Below are 16,426 nucleotides of genomic sequence, written 5' to 3'. Positions count from 1 at the left end.
GACTGAATAGGTCAAAAAGAGAAACAGCTCACACCTTTGCTTCCAGCACTTGGGTGGTGGAGATAGAAGTGATATGGCTGTCTAGAGAGAGAAATATAAAGCAGGAGGAGACATTAAGAGAAAATAAGGCAAGGAGAAGCTAAGGACATTCAGTCTGAGCATTCAATATGTGGATTTGTAGAGACAGGCTCACTCATTTTGTCACAGCATTCAGAGAGGTAAGATATGTAATGACTGGATGCTCTGCTTCTCTGATCTTGCAGCATTTAGTCCTATATCTGACTCAGGGTTTATATTATTAAAACCAATTAGAGTAGGTACTACAAAAACCATTCTATGTAATGGAGAAAATAGGAAATTTAAAGTCTACAATCCCAACTAAAATGTGTAGACTACAGTTCCACAATTATCAGCAGAAGAATATAGTTAATGAGTCTTTAACTACATTGACTCTAAGACAGATGGTTGCAATATTTAACAGTTGTCAAGGTCTCAGGAAGAAAGTACAAATACTTCATGTTATTATGTGGAATAATCCTTTTATACACTGTGAGGATTTGTCACTGTGATTGGTTTAATAAGGAATCTGAGTAGTCAATAACTGAGCAGAATAAAATTAGGTGAGAGAGTCAAACTCAGAATGATGGGAAGAAGGGCAGAGTCATAGGAATTGCCAGGAGATGTGGAGGGAGCAAGACATGCTGGAGGACAAGTAAAAACATGAGTCACATGGCAAAGCATAGATGAGAAATATAGGTTAAATTAAATGTAGGAGTTAGCTAGTAATAAGACTTAGCTATTGGATGAACATTTATAATAATATAAATCTCTGAGCAGTTACTTGGGAACTGCTTGCATGACGAAAACTTCCATCTACAAATGACCTTCCAGTGTGGAGCTGGAACTTCCACATAAGACCTGATAAAACTTATGAAACGATTCTAAACAAACAAAATGGAATCAACCATGACGTCTTGGGCACTGACTTTTCTTGAGTTGACTCTGTTTGCTAGGGACAAGCAGAGACAGCTCCTTAAGAGACTGCTTCCTGGCTCAGTGCTAGTAGCAAAATGACAAAGCTCTTTTAAGGGTTCCTGTTACTGATTACTTAAATGGATTTTATAAGCAGTAGGCTTTGCACTACTCGGTGGTTCCGTAGAGACAACATCCCAGTGCTGGGGCAATAAATGTGGCTCACTCCCAGTGGTACCTGTGCCAGGAAGCTAAATTCTCTGGGAGCCAGCAGGGCCAGAGTCAGCCACCAAAGCAGAGGCTTTGGTCCTAGACACACAGCTTATCATTTTCAAGGTTTATATGGTCCAAAGAAAATTACAGATATTCAGTAAAGACAGATTCAGACGGAAAAAATGTCTAAACGGGTTCTAATGTGTTTGAAAACACAACTGTGGAGTCTCCACAGGACCAAATTAAACCCTCCATATATAAGAGACAGTGGTGAAGCTTGGGCTCTCTGAGAGGAACCTAACAGTAGGACCAGGATCTATCTCTAGTGCATGAGCTAGCTTATTTTAGCCAATTTCCTATGGTGGGATGTCATGCTCACCCTTAATTAGGAGGGCAGGGCTTGGTCCTGTTCAAACTTACTGTGCCAGACTTTGTTGAATTCCCCTGGGAGCCCTGACCCATTGCAAAGGCTGAATAGGGAGTGGTTTGGGGTGAGAGGTGGGAGATATGGTGGAGTGGCTAAATGAGGACATAATGTGAAATGTAAAATAAGTTTTTTTTCAAAATTAAAAGTACACATAGGCTTGGGAGAAAGAAGTATGTGGAAATCCCCTCTGTATGCTATGAATATGAAATTACCATTGGTTAATAATGAGGCCACTTTGGCCTACGGTATGGCAGAATAGAACTAGGCAGGAAAACAAAGGAAATGCAGGAGAAAGAACGCAGAGTTAGAGAGATTCCATGTAGCTGCCCAAGATGCAAGATTAACAAACCATGACACTCGTGGTAAAATATAAAATAATATAAATGGGTCAATTTAAAGTGCACGAACTGGGTAAGAATATATTTGAGTTATTTGTCAAACAATGCTGGAATTAAGAGAGTTTCTGTGTGATTATTTGATCTGGGCAGCAGGGAAATGACCAAGCAATCACCGTCTACAAGACAAAGTGAATATAGAGTCACAGATTAAAAAGAAAAAGATTTTAAATAATAAAGTCTTAAAAATGTAGTAAGGTAATACAAAATAAACAAGCCAAGTAAAGATGGAAAATACACAGAAGAGTCTGGATATTATATGTTCTTGGGCTGTCTTTGAAATTTTTGAATACTGAGTAAGAAGAAATAGCTGCTAAGGAATATTTGATCATAAAAGCTCCTGTATTAAATCAACCTACATATTTTTTAAATGTCTGAACTTCACAATGGAAGTCAAAAGATATGATAGCTTTGGAAAGAGACTGACTTGTATACAATGCATATTTTACACTATGGAACAGAAAAAAAATCAATGATTATTCTAGAAGAAACAAATTCTAGGGAATGTATTGCTGTAAGCACCCCTTTACTTTGACCCAATGGGGCTGTTTTACACAAGAAGAAGCAGCTATGCTATCCAATGTAACAACATAGGGTGCATGTTACTGGTGAGTGGAACGGCTGTGAGCTGGGTTTTTCATTTTGTATTCAGAAATACATTACTCAGATAATGTCTGTTAAGCATATCAGATTAAACTGGATTTTTCTCCAAAAATAAAGAAAGAAGGGAAGAAAAAAAGAAAATCATTCTTTAAAAGTTCAATTATGGAAATATTAGAAAAGACTGAGGTGGATTATAAAGAAAGAACCATATAATTTAATACTGAGATTGAGAAGACCTGACGTTTAAAATGCTTTTACAGAAGATATTGTATTAAATAATCATCACATAGTCAAAATGTAATTATTGTTACATTTTGCAACACTAAATAGTATAATGATTGTCTCCTAAGAAATTCACATTTCACAATCTTTGGCTATGTTGACAAAAGCTACTTTGTAAAAAGTTTTAGTCCTAAATTAAATGTTCAATGTATTATTTCTTTTCATAACTCACCACTTACTTTTTTTGAAGTTATGATATATGACACTGATGAACATATGAGGAGCTACATACAATTAGAAATATAGGATTACACTTATGGTTTAGTGTGCAAAGCTTTGGAAATGGAAGTTTGAAGATCTGTACTTGGATCCCATGAACCCAGGCAAAGTCAGACTGTTAAGGGCTGTGGAATTATACAGCACATGATAAACTAGTCTTCAGAGGAATGATCCTCTGATGGAGGAGGACCCTGTTGAGGCATGACCTATCGACTAACTACTCTGAAAACTGTTGCTCCTGTCTGTAATTTCAGATTTGTCAAAACAGTTATGGTGTCTCCCCATTACCTGTACTGTAGTGTGTAATTTCACATGATAAGTATTTGGAGTCTCAAGATTGCATCTCAGTATTATAGGTAGATATATCCATGGGTGGTCAGGAAGATGACTTCTCACTAAGCTGTGTAATTTTGATATGTAAAGCATATAAAGGAGTGCTTCATAACTAGATCTATTGTCCCACAAGGACTGTAAGACAATTAAGTTCCTGCTTCTTCCTTTTACTCTAGCTGTACACAATTAGATCACCTCAGAGCAAGTTCAAACTAGAATGAATGTTTCTTTAAACAGATTATATATTAAAAACTTTACATATATGCACAAGGTCAGAGTCACAAATGTCCAATCAAGGTCTTTACTAAAGCATCCAAAAATGTTATGACACTTTCTTTAACTAATCTTGGCTGATAACACACACTAGCCGCCACTCCCTACTAAATTCCTTAGGCAATAACACTGTATAAAAACTACTAGCTTTTTTTTTTCAGTTTATTATATAAACTGAAATTTCAGTTAACTAACTGGTTATTGTTTAGGCAATTAAGTAATCAATTTACTAAAAAAGCTGCAAAAAATTATGAGAATTTGATTTGTGAACGTGACCAGTAAGTCACAAATTAGAAGATTTTACAGACATTTTATGTAGAAACTCAGTATGTACTTTCAATTTTAATTTGTTTGTTTGTTTGTTTGGGTTTAGTTTTTTTCCAAAAGAGGGTTTCTTAAATTTACTTTTTAAAAGCTTACTGTTTTTATTTTATGTGAGTCATCTATAAGAGCAACAAGTATTCTTAACTGCTGAACTCACAGTTTAAATCCTTTAATTTTTAACAGACAATTTTATGTATTTACTTATGCATAATAAATAAATAATACACATCAATATGTTATTTGAAACAAGAACTATACACACTAGGTAATAACTAGATTGTACTAATTTGTATAGATATTAGCTTATATAAGACTCATATTTAAAAAATTGTTATTCATATTTTAGGAAAGACTTTCAGAAAAACCATACCAATTGGTTCTCAAAGGCCAAGTAGTTGTCCATGAAAATTCACTGAAGTAACAGTATACACACTTTACTAAGACATTTAGGACTATTTTGCCTATATATGTCTTTGTGTCTAACAACAATTAATGAAAATGGAGGTCATGAATTTGAAAAAGAACAAGAAACCAGCATACTAAAATAAATTCATTGCTGACCATTTAGGATTACAACTATTCCCACTGTAGATAGACCATCAAGATCATTCTTTTTCAAAATGGGTATAAGTTTTTTTTCATTTACATTACTTATACTGAATAAATCTAAATAAACATTTTATACATGTAGAACTGTGCTCTCTGATGAAGGTAAAATTTATATAGCTACAACAATTAATTATTTAAATGTTCAAGTTAATTTAATAAATATGGCAATGCATGTAAAATTATATCAGCGTGGTGCTAATGAGAGTAATATTGTCATTATTCATTACATACATAATGCAAATGAATTAACTTTTATATCATTATTTTTAAAAGTTACATCTGAGCATAGTATTAAGGTAAAAATTAATAGAAATATTACTAGATTTTTATTTCAAAATATTAAAATTAGCAAAAATTTGTATTCTTTCCATTAAGGTAACTATGGCAATATTAATAATTTACATCATATTTTACTTATGTGAACAAAATGGAATGTCTAATTTGTTAGCATCCATTCCTAATATAGGTACAAATTACAAAGCATTGCCTATTTTCTTCTATATTCAATGTGAGTAGTTAATTGGAATTTAAAATTTTAGATTATTGTATGATAATAATGTTTAACGAAGACCTTGAAAAGGTGTCTAAAATTCTAAACAATGTCTGTAGAACTCTTAATTACCTATGAAGTTTTAGCATTTCCTGCTGACATAGATTCTCCCTTCTCTTCCTTTGTAAACATAGCAAGAGTATGCCTCTTAGAAAATTTTGTTTCTACCTCCAGATGAATTAACTCAGAAATGTGCATGATTGACAGATATAAACCGTTGTTCTGATTAGGTTTGACTTTTTTTTTCTTTCAGCTTGACACAAACTAGGATCACATGGGAAGAATCTCAATTGAGAAAATGCCTCCATCATACTCTCCTGTGGGCAACAATTTTTTTTTTGATCTTTTTTGTTCAGTAAGTGATATGGAAGTGGCTACCCAACAGTGGACAAGGCCATTCATGGGCAGGTGATCTTGGAAAGCTTAAACAGGAAAATGAAGTAAACCATAAGAAAAGAAACAGTCCTCCATGACTCTGTGACTTCTGCTTTAGTTCCTACCTCCAGAGCATTACTTGAGCTCCTACCTTGGATACCCAGGATGAAGGAATGTTGATTGTAAGATGTGTGTGGGAACCACCACCCGGTTCTTTGTCACCCTCACCCGGTACGGTTTATGCGCCTTCTGTACTGGTCACGAATGCTTGGGGCAAGAGCCTGGGGATTAAACAAAAGACACACACACACACACACACACACACACAAAGAGACCGGGGTTATTCGTCAGGAGCCGAATGCCACTTTATTTAGCAGAATGTAAGGCTACAGCAGAGATAACAGAAACTAGCAGGAGCTTAGCTGGCTAGCCAAAACAGTCCTCCAGATGCACCCCAGGGAGTAAGGGGGGACAGGGCCCTACAGATGTGAAAAGTTTTGTCCATCCCAAACGGTTTCTAGTCCCTGTGGTTATTACAGAAATAGAAAGAAAACTAGGACTCTAGCTTTCATAAGTAATTTCTCAAGTAAATTCCTGATATGCTTCAGTGTCCTTTTAAAAGCTGTGGTTTGCCATTCATACCTAAAACCCAGATTTTATTCCATGGTTTGCTCTTCTTACTTTCAATGCAAATGTTCTAAGCTTAGATATTTCCCTATAGGATTATGATGTGGGATATCCCTCTGTGTGCTATGAATATGTTTTATTACCAGTGGTTAATAAAAATGATGATTTGGCCAAAAGCCAAGCAGAATGGGGACAGGCAGGAAACCCAAGCAAAGATATAGGGAAAAAGAAGGCGGGGTCTGAGCGAAGCCAGCAGTTGCTTGTGAGGCAAGATATGAAGTATAAAACCACAAGTCTTGTGATAAAATATAGAATGATAGAAATGGATTGATTTTAGTTCTAAGAGCTAGCTAATAATACTCCTTAACTAAAAGGCCAAACAATACACAATTAATATTAAACTTCAGAGTAGTTATTGGGTAACATGGAGATGGGATAGAAGCCTACAGTTATAAGACTACAATATTAAATATATATTTGAACGGAGGGATCCTCTCTTTTTCTTCATGAGAAATGATAATGTCATATAGAAATATAGAAATGTATACTGAAAAGAGGTTTATATTAATCGATTCACTGGGTAGAAAAGCTTTGATACAATATAGAGAGCTTAATGAAAAACTTAACTTCTTAGGAATCAATGCACAGTTAGAAGAAATGAAATTTTGTGTTGGGTTATTAATTCCATAAGAAGAAAGAAGTTATCTATATGTCTGTTAATAAAACTTCAATTCAAAGTTTATTATTGATGTTATTTTAATGCCTGGGTATGAACTTCAAATAAAAGTTTGTATTAACTAGAGAAGTTTTTTGTGTTAAGAGGAAGATATATTTGAAAGTATAATAAATATATATATAAATATTTTGCCTATAGCTCTATAAATTAAAGAAATATTATTTTATAAATTAAAAGAAGTAAAATGATTAAACTACCACTCATTAATACTAATTATAATTTTTTTCTATATTATATACTAGCGATGAGCTAAAGGATGCTATTTAGAACAAAAATGGCATAATTTAAAAAATATATTCATAAATATTTTCTCATATTTCAGAAAATTAAAATATTATTTTTAATTTAAAAAAGAAAATAACTGAAGGAAATTAACATATTAATATGCTAATAATAGGAAGATTTCATGGAAAAGAAGAAACAAAAAGTTCTAGAGTTATGGCTCAAAGACAGAATGATTGTCTAGCATGTATGCCTAAAATCAATACACAGTACTGAATGGGGGAAGGTATAAAATTAAAAGAAAGAAAATGCGATGCTGATAACTGTTTTGTTGGATCAATCATGCTAACTTATTCAGAAAAAATGAATTTTCAGCATTTTATGCAGAGAGATAGTCTTTTGTAAAATCAGGTATCATTGTGATTGGTCATATAAATCATATCAGAATCTTTACTGATTTCAATTAGACTTAATAGATATCATGCTTAAACAGAACTTGAAAAAATATCTAATCTTTACTATAAGTTTTAAGAGAAAAGTAAATGAAAACCAGAAAATAATGAGCCCTAGTAGGGAATTATTTTTCTGCTCATAGTCAAATTACCAGTATCTATGTTTCCAAAAAAATGTCTTATGCCCTCAAAATTATCATTAACTGTTAATACCTATTCAGAAATGAGCTCCACTTCTACATAATGCAGATGAGTCTAATAAAGCATAATGTTATGTCAATACTGAAACTGCTATGTGTTTAAAGAACACGAAACTCCATCATATCTAGAAACCAAAACATTCTAGAGCAACTCTCTTCAGCCTCAGGTTCTTATACTCTTCCTTCTCCCTCTTCACTGTCTTCCATGAGTCTTGGAGGGAGAGATAGTGATGCTCTCTTGAGCACTGACCAATCACCAGTCTCTTATTCTCAGCATATTGTCCAGTCATGAGTTTCTGCAGTAACTACCATCAACAAAAGCAAACCAAAGCAAAGCAAAACAGGCAAACAAAATAAAAATAAACAACAATAAGAACAACAAAAAGAACAGCTCTCTTTTTAAAGATTGAGAGCAGCACAAATCATAAACCACAATAAAAACCTATAAATTTAGAAGGCAATTTGGCCACTTAAGGGATCCAAAGTCCATTTAGCTAAACAACTAGAGATTCCCACTTAGGACCTGAGGCCTGTAAAGCCTGGGAGATTTGACTGGATCCATAGGGCTCAGTATGAATTTTCTCCTGTGGAGTAGGTCCCAAATCTAATTAAAGCACCATATTGCATCCTACTAGTATTGTACCATTCCTTATTTCTTACTTCTTAGCTGTTTTTATGACACACAGGGACCAGAACTGAGTAAGACTGTTGATGTTTGCCCCCTCAGAAATTTAGTATCACATATTGGCTTCACGAGATATACCTTGCCCTAGTCTCGTTTATTTATCATGGTAGTAACTTTTTAGGATATGTAAAACTCTTGACACACATTCCAAAGAGTTTTTTTCTTCTTGTCTATGGATTATCTATGGAGATTACTTACTTAGAGAAACCCAGATTTCTCCCACAGAAATACCTTCTAAGTTGTATTTATGTATATCAGCCATTTCTTTAATTATCCTATTCCTTAGATTATGATGTCTCACTGTAAATTTGTATTCAATGTCAGTAACAGTTTGTTCCAATCTCACTTTTATTTCATATATTTTAGTATCTTCCTTTTATCTTATTAAGAATTATTTTATAGGGATGATGAAAAATACAAATACTTTTCCTAAATTTGTCAATTAAAGAAGGAAGTACTTAAAAGTAAAGAGGATTCCTTAGGTTAATTAATATGTTCTATTATTATGAATATCAAACTTGGGTCAAATGCTTCAAATACCCAGAGCTTGTTTTTCAGCATTAGAGCACAGCAGATCCCATAGAATAAGTAGTTTAGAAATATTGCATACTCTTATCCATGGTAATTTAAATAGAAAATCTAGCAGTGGAATAATTCACATATTGTAGAAATTCAAATGGAAAGAATAAAACAAACTGAATACTTTCTGCTGTGGTATAATACATTTAATCTGGCAGTCAAATTTATAAAACTGATATAGCAAATTAGTTCCAACTGGCTTTTCCAGGCAGCAACAAGAAGCATCCAATATTGGATAATGACATTTAAAACACAAACACAGACACACCCCCACACACCCACACACACACAAGATCATAGATTTGTTAAAGCAGCAGACATCGCAACAGCTTCCTGGTCATGTCTTATTAAGGAACACATACTTTTATGTTCAGTCAGGCTCAGCTCATTTAATTCAGATAAAAGAACTGTGATAACAATCTAATGACATAGTGTCCCATGAATGGATTGGAGACAAGCTCACTAGCTTGATTCCTTTTCTTTCTTCTTCATCTCTTTCTTTTTTGTAAGGGAGAGACATATTAAATTATGTATAAAAGACTAATGCCTTTCTACCTATAATCTATCAGTGGCCAAATTCTATAGAAACTCTCATTGAGAGAAATTCTCAAAATAGGAAAGTGATATTTTGATAAATGACTGTGTTATCAGTTTTTCTGATTTTTTTACATGGATATTGACAGAAACTAATCAAAACAACAAAAGGAACATTGAGAAAACATATAATTCAAATTTGTTACAAAGTTGAATGTTGGAGTGCTTTGTGATAATCTTCAGCTTCTGGAAATTAATAATTGGATATTTAATTTCCACAACTCACATCATTCCAGACACTTCCTACATATGCTGCTCTCCATAATATTTGTATTTATTATTTTCATAAATATATTTTAGCGATGTTTTGACTTCCCTCAAAGTCCTTACACATCCTCCTTTCCAACCAAAAAATTTCATGTTCTTTCTCTAGAAAAAAAAATCTCAATGAAAATCAAAACACACAAACTAAAAAAAAAACAAGGCAAAAATGCACTAAAGCAAAACAGAATGCAAAAACCAAAACAAATCAAAAAAAGTGGAGTTCTTTTTGTTTGGTGCATCTACTCCTATATAGATCCTAACGTGGGCATGGTTGATATACTATATGACTCTCCATTGGAGACAAACTAATTTTATTGCTATATTCCTTTAACATAACAATTGTAGTAGCTTTTGCCACAGTTCTATGGCTCAATTTATCTCAGGTTACTATCCTCTTTAGCAGTATCAGGTAGAGGTTCCATCTTACAGAGTATACCTTAAATTTAATCAAAAAATGATTGTTTATTCCCTAAACATTTGTTCCATCAGTTTACCAATAAATGGGACCTGCTGAAACTGAGAAGCTTCTGTAAAGCAAAGGACACTGTCAGTAAGACAAAAAGGCTGCCTTCTGACTGGGAGAAGATCTTCACCAACCCCTCATCAGACAAAGGTCTGATCTCCAGAATATACAAAGAACTCAAGAAACTAGACACTAAAACTCTAATTAACCCAATTAATGCATTTAACATTTAATTAATCAAAAAAGTATGCAGATGTAGCTTAGGGGTAGAGTACTTGCCTAACATTTTCATAGTCTTGGGTTGGATCCATATATCAACCCTGCATAACATCTATCATGAAGTTCATGGTGAGACATGGTTGTTTGTACCTACATTCATGGCTCTTAGACTTTTAATACGACATTATTTCTATATCTTTTGAAGAATTCTGGGGATATATAATAAATTACAGGCCATCCGGTTTATTAAGGAAAATTTAGTCACAGCCACAATGACAGCAAAAAAGCTGATAATATGAAGATTGAAGGTGATGGGCAAGATATACCTCTACAAGAAGGATTAGAGAAGGAAACAATGTGGCTACTAACATGTTTCGTAGAAGAAGAAGTGTTCAGTGAATTTCTAATAATTCTTATAAAACTATAAAAGCAAGTCAAGAAGTTATTTCAATTATTTTCCTAGTTCCCAAATTTCAATAAGGTTTTAAACTTCCAGGTTTCCAATGGAAACACTATCTGTATGTGTGTCCCTGGTACAAAATTAGAAAACTACAATGCTTACCTTTGAGTAAATACCTCATTGAAAGGATTAAACCCTGATAGGAACTGTCAACAGAAGCATGACAGTTGACATTGAGAGTCTACCATAGGGCCATATATGGCAGAGGCTTTCTGCTGTGATTTGTAGCATGGAAAATGCAAGGATGAGCCATTTCTGATTAAACCTCAGGACGCAGTAAGATTTGTAAATAACTTATCTGGAGCTGTAGAGGTTGAATAAAATATTTAAATTATTTAAAATATAGAAATATAGGGAAAAGATTACTGTGTATCTTTTGAAGTCATTTTGCCATTAACATTTAAATTATAAATGCTTTTGAGAAATTTAAAAGAGAACTACAAAGGCTGTCACATAGAAAATTGAATAATTTATTATCTAACTCAGCTGTTTATTTCTGTGGTTTTCCTTTTGCTGGCTACATAAATCTGTACCTCTGTTCAACTTTGATTATCTCCTATTGCCTTGTCAGTGCGATCATTAAATAAGCCCTTGACCTGTGACATTTATGTGTCATCTTCTTAAATGCATGCAAATATTTCAAAGACACATGGTAATTGTATAATATACACTCTTAACAAAAGCATTTTAATGCTTTGAAAATCACAGACGACCATTGAAAACATATTAAGAAATCGCCAAAATGTTTTTTCTGTATATGAACTCATTAGGAGAAACTTTGTTTATATTCTCCGATTTTTAGTTCTTATTCCAAGTACAACTCAAATATTTTTAAAGAAAAAATTCATATATGTAAGAAATTAAATACAAATTTACATCTTGTCCATAGCCACACTGATCAATATCTTGCATATCACCATAGAACCTTCATCTGGCGATGGATGGAGATAGAGACAGACACCCACATTGGAGCACTGGACTGAGCTCCTAAGGTCCAAATGAGGAACAGAAGGAAGGAGAACATGAGCAAGGAAGTCAGGATCAGAGGGAACCTTCATCCGACGATAGATGGAGATAGAGACAAAGACCCACATTGGAGCACTGGACTGAGCCCCCAAGGTCCAAATGAGGAGCAGAAGGAGGGAGAACATGAACAAGGAAGTCAGGACCGCGAGGGGTGCGTCCACCCACTGAGATGGTGGGACTGATCTAATGAGTGCTCACCAAGGCCAGCTGGACTGGGACTGATGAAGCATGTGATCAAACCGGACTCTCTGAATGTGGCTGTCAATGAGGGCTGAGTGAGAAGCCAAGGACAACGACACTGGGTTTGGATTCTACTGCATGGACAGGCTTTGTGGGAGCCTTGTCTGTTTGGATGCTCACCTTCCTGGACCTGGATGGAGGGGGGAGGACCTTGGACTTCCCATGGGGCAGAGAACCCTGACTGCTCTTAGGACTGGAGAGGGAGGGGGATGGGAGTGGAGAAGGGGGAAGAAAATGGAAGCTGGGGAGGAGGTGGAAATTTTTAATAAATAAATAAAAAAACCTTTAATTGAGAACACAAGATTATCTCTTTTCTATTATTTTTTTACAATACCAAATATCAAGTATAAAGGAATGTTTTACATCCAGTTGATAATGTAGCCATAAATCATTTTTCTGCTACCCTCTGTTGTTTGTTTTGTGCTTTTATTCACAACCTCTACTACTATTTTTGCAACAGGGTGAGTGTTTATATCTTACAGATGTTAATGATGAAAGAAACAAGCAGACCTTCTGAGATTTGTCATTCTTCTGAGGTGGTTGAATCATCTAACAGGTGAGGCAAACATGCAAAAAGTCTTGTTGATGAGAATCAATATAAATTTTTGCTTTGCTCATATGAACTTGAGCATTGTTTCTTCCTGTGCCAATGTCATCAGGACATGTACTAAACACACACAGAGCTTTAAATATTTACCTTTGTGTGATTTTTTTTTGTAAGATGTGCTGGCTCTGGGAGAAAAAAATGAATTCTGTCTTCAATCAAGGGTTTGTTTATAAGACATAATCTCTGTTTACCTGTGTTGTAAGTAGTAATAAAGATATAAACATATTTGTTATTCTCAGGAAGACAAATTAGAGGTCATAATTCTGGAACCTCTGAAAATCCTTTGCCTGTGCCTGGTGACTTCTTAACTTTAGGAAAATTTTAATATAAGAAATGTGGATAGCTGATACCTCAAAAAATTACACATCAAAATGAACAATCATTTTGAGCATAGAAAATTAAACATCAAATTCCATGCCCAGGCTGAGATATTTTTCATTCATCAGTGAACTCAAATGTGTTCAGACTTATACATAGTTGTTGGAAAGATATACTTTAGAGAACCAATATTTGTTGCTACTGGTTTTATCTATCAGTTTTATTTCATATTACATTGTAACTAAAAGTATATTCTTACAGAAAATAATATTAACATAAATTTGATTTCTTCTTCTTTTTTATAATTGCAGTTACATGCCGAAACCCTAGAGAAGTATAATAAGATATCCAAATTTAGAAAGTTATTGATTGAATATATTTGACCACACAGTTTGAAGGTGTGTCTGTCCTTCCTCAACTATCTATGGTACCTTCTACTGTGGGAGCTCCTTCAGCCAATAGCTTTTAAGATACCAGTCCCCTTGGGTATGGTCTTGTATACTATAAAAGCAGCTGCAGGTTTAATAAAGATCTGGTTGGCCAATATCTAGGCACGTGAGGAAATGTAATATAAATAGGCAGAGATAGAAACCCATACAAAAATCTGAAAGGCATGGAATTCACCAACAAAACATAGAGAAAGTCTGATTTATAGTATGAATCAGAGATAATGAGCTATGTGGTAGAATGTAGATGAAGGCAAACTGGTTAATTTAAGTTATAAGTGCTAATTGGGGAAAACCAAGTAAATACTAAGATCTCATAAATGACAATAAGTCTATGTGTCATTATTTGAGAGTTGGCTGACCAAAGAAACTCAGACTACATTTGATGTTCAATATCGAGGCACATACATCCTAGCTTATGGCATTTCAACTTCTCAGAGCTGTGTTGGGTAGCCATAGTTGGTATGAGTCTCCTAGAAGTCTCTCTTCTCAAGGACCAGAGTGGGTCAGTGACAACCACAAGTGCAATGAGCTAAGAAGAACTGCAGAAGAAACCTGCAAACGCACATAAATGTTTTGCAACAATTTCTTTGGAGTCACAGAGCACAGACATATAGGTTCAGTTTGAAAAAACTTCTGAAAGGTATATAATGCTGTGACCCTCTAATACAGTTCCACAGAACCCCATTTATAAAGTCAGTGGTTGAAAAAGAAAAAAAGAAAAAGAAAAAAACCCTTTTGATTGATACTTTGTAACTGCAATTTTGTTACTTTAGTGAATCCTAATGTAAATATCTGAGATGCAGAAAATCTGATATGCAACTGCCAAAGGGTTGCAACCCACAATTTAATAACTGATGGTTTTTAGGGACTGACATATTCAAGTTATTTAAAATTAAAAGAGAAATTACTGATATTAAAGAAAGTTAATGATAATGTGAAAAAGCCATATGATTTATTATTGAATAGATGTGTAGAAACATTTCATAAAAAATCTCACATTACAAAATAACATTTAATTTAGAGCATCTCATGATGAAAAATTAGTGAAAAGATTAGTGAAACCATTTATGATAAAGGTGTTGGAGAGACTGGGGATACAAGGATCATACCTAAATATAATAAAAGCAATATACAGCAAGCCGACAGCTAACATCAAACTGAATGGAGAGAAACTCAAAGCCTTTCCACTAAAATCAGGAATGCGACAAGGCTGTCCACTCTCTCCATACCTCTTCAATATAGTGCTTGAAGTTCTAGCAATAGCAATAAGACAACATAAGGAGATCAAGGGAATTCGTATTGGAAAGGATGAAGTTAAACTTTCGTTATTTGCTGACGATATGATAGTTTACATAAGTGACCCCAAAAACTCTACCAAAGAACTCCTACAGCTGATAAACACCTTTAGTAACGTGGCAGGATACAAGATCAACTCCAAAAAATCAGTGGCCCTCCTATACACAAAGGATAAAGAAGCAGAGAGGGAAATCAGAGAAACATCACCTTTCATGATAGCCACAAATAGCATAAAATATCTTGGGGTTACTCTAACCAAGGAAGTGAAAGACCTATTTGACAAAAACTTTAAGTCTTTGAAGAAAGAAATCAAGGAGGATCCCAGAAAATGGAAAGACCTCCCCTGCTCTCGGATTGGGAGAATCAACATAGTAAAAATGGCAATTCTACCAAAAGCAATCTATAGATTCAATGCAATCCCCATCAAAATCCCATGAAACTTCTTCACAGACCTTGAGAGAACAATAATCAAGTTTATATGGCAAATCAAAAAACCCAGGATAGCCAAAACAATCTTATACAAAAAAAGAACTTCTGGAGGCATTACCATCCCTGACTTCAAACTCTATTATAGAGCTACAGTATTGAAAACAGCTTGGTATTGGCATAAGAACAGAGAAGTCGACCTATGGAATCGAATAGAAGACCCAGATATTAACCCACAAACTTATGAACACCTAATTTTCAACAAGGGAGCTAAAGGTATACAATGGAAGAAGGAAAGCATCTTTAACAAATGGTGCTGGCATAATTGGATGTCAACCTGTAAAAAAAAGAAAGTAGATCCATATCTATCACCATGCACAAAAATCAAGTCCAAATGGATTAAAGACATCAATATTAATCCGTCCACTTTGAACCCTACAGAAGAGAAAGTGGGAAGTAGTCTACAAGATATAGGCACAGGAGGCCTCTTCCTAAGTAGGACCCCAGTAGCACAGACAATAAGAGAAACCATGAAAAAATGGGATCTTCTGAAACTGAGAAGCTTCTGTAAAGCAAAGGACACTGTCAGTAGGACAAAAAGGCTGCCTTCTGACTGGGAGAAGATCTTCACCAACCCCTCATCAGACAAAAGTCTGATCTCCAAAATATACAAAGAACTCAAGAAACTAGGCACTAAAACTCTAATTAACCCAATTAAAAAATGGGGTACTGAACTTAACAGAGAATTCATAACAGATGAACTTCGAATGGCCAGAAGACACTTAAGGTCATGCTCAACCTCCTTAGCGATCAGGGAAATGCAAATCAAAACCACTTTGAGATATCATCTTACACCTGTCAGAATAGCTAAAGTCAAAAACACCAATTATAGCCTATGCTGGAGAGGATGTGGGGTGAGGGGAACACTCATCCATTGTTGGTGGGAATGCAAACTCGTGCAGCCACTGCGGAAATCAGTGTGGCGGTT

Source organism: Myodes glareolus, chromosome 12 (assembly GCF_982192425.1).
Source record: "Myodes glareolus chromosome 12, mMyoGla1.1, whole genome shotgun sequence".
In the NCBI taxonomy this organism is placed as follows: domain Eukaryota; kingdom Metazoa; phylum Chordata; class Mammalia; order Rodentia; family Cricetidae; genus Myodes; species Myodes glareolus.
This window is presented reverse-complemented; position numbering follows the sequence as displayed.